Source organism: Mus pahari, chromosome 13 (genome assembly GCF_900095145.1).
Source record: "Mus pahari chromosome 13, PAHARI_EIJ_v1.1, whole genome shotgun sequence".
In the NCBI taxonomy this organism is placed as follows: Eukaryota; Metazoa; Chordata; class Mammalia; order Rodentia; family Muridae; genus Mus; species Mus pahari.
Genome location: NC_034602.1, coordinates 16,955,356 through 16,957,572, shown reverse-complemented (window position 1 = coordinate 16,957,572; position 2,217 = coordinate 16,955,356).

Sequence of the window (2,217 nt, the reverse complement as noted above, 5' to 3'; positions counted from 1 at the left end):
ATAGGGAACTTTTAGGATAGCATTTGAAATGTAAATAAAGAAAATATCTAATAAAAAGTATTTTTAAAAAAAAAAATAGGGTACAGAGCTAAACAAACAATTCTCAACTGAGGAGTACCGAAGGGCTGAGAAGCACTTGAAAAAATGTTCAAAATCCTTAATCATCAGGGAAATGCAAATCAAAATAACCCTGAGATTTCACGTCACACCAATTAGAATGGCTAATATCAAAAATTCAGGGGACAGCAGATGCTAGCGAGGATGTGGAGAAAGAGGAACACTCCTCCATTGCTGGTGGGATTGCAAGCTTGTACAACCACTCTGGAAATCAGTCGGGTGGCTCCTCAGAAAACTGGACATAGTACTATAGGAAGATCCAGCAATAACTCTTTTTAGGTATATACCCAGAAGATGTTCCAACATGTAATAAAGACACATTCTCCACCTTGTTCTTAGCTGCCCTATTTATAATAGCCAGAAGCTGGAAAAAACCCAGATGTCACTCAACAGAAGAATGGATACAGAATATGTGGTACATTTACAAAATGAAGTACTCCTCAGCTATTAAAAACAATGAATTTATGATTTCTTAGGCAAATGGATGTATCTGGAAGATATCATCCTGAGTGAGGTAACCCAATCACAAATGAACTCACTTGATATGCACTCATTGATTTGTGAATATTAACCCAGAAACCTAGAATACCCAAGATACAATCTCCAGAACACAAGCAAATCAAGAATAAGAGAGACCAACAAGTGGATACTTCATTCCTCCCTAAAACAGGGAATAAAATACCCATGAAAGAAGTGGCAGAGACAAAGTTTAGAGCTAAGATGAAAGGATGGGCCATCCAGAGACTGCCCCACCCGGGTTCCATTCCTTAATCATCCACCAAATGCAGACACTATTGCATAAGCCAGCAAGATCTTGCTGAAAGAACACTGATATAGCTATCTCTTGTGAGGCTATGCCAGTGCCTGGCAAATACAGAAGTGGATGCCCACAGTCATCTGTAGGATAGAACATAGGAACTCCCAAATGGAGAAGCTAGAGAAATTACCCAAGAAACTGAAGGGGTTTGCAACCCCATAGGTGAAACAACAATATGAACTAATCAGTACCTCCAGAACTCATGTCTCCAGGTGCATCTATAGCAAAAAATGGCCTAGTCAGCTATCGTTGGGAAGAGATGCCCCTTGGTCTTGCAAACTTTATATGCCCCATACAGGGGAATGCCAGGGCCAAGAATTGGGAGTGTGTGGGCAGGGAGCAGGGTTAGGGGAGGGTATAGGGGACATTCAGGATAGCATTTGAAATGTAAATGAAGAAAATATCTAATAAAATAGGTTAAAAAAAGAAACAGATGGTACTCTACCCAATTCATTCTATGAAGCCACAAATACTCTTGACACCTGAACCACACAAAGACCCAACAAAGAAAGAGTACTTCAGACCAATTTCCCTTATGAATATCGATGCAAAAATAGTCAATAAAATTCTTGCAAACTGAATGATAGAACACATCAAAATGATCATCCATCATGATCAAGTAGGCTTCATCCCAGGGATGCAGGGATAGTTTGGCATATCGAAATCCGTCAATGTAATGCACTACATAAACAAGCTCAAACAAACACCAAAACCAACAAATAAACAAAAACAAACAAACAAACCTTGATGACCTCATTAGATGTTGAGAAAGCATTTGACAAAATCCAACACCCCTTCATTATAAAAGTCTTGGAAAGATCAAGAATTCAAGACCCATACTTAAACATAGTAAAAGTAATATACAGAAATCCAGTAGCCAACATAAATCTAAATGGAAAGAAATGTAAAGCAATCACCCTAAAATCAGGGACTAGACAAGGCTGCCCCCTCTCTCCCTACCTATTTGATATAGTACTTGAAGTCCTAGCCAGAGCAATTAGACAACATAAGCAGATAAAAAGGATACAAATTGTAAAGGAAGAAGTCAAAATATCACTATTTGCAGATGATATGACAGTGTACTTAAGTGACTCCCAACATTCCAGCAGAGAACTCCTGAACCTGATAAACAACTTCACCAAAGTAGCTGGCTATGAAAGTAACTCAAACAAATCAGAGGCCTTCCTCTACACAAAGGATAAACAGGCTGAGAATGAAATTAGAGAAACAACACCCTTCACAATATTTATAAATGATATAAAATACTTTCGTGTTAACCTAAG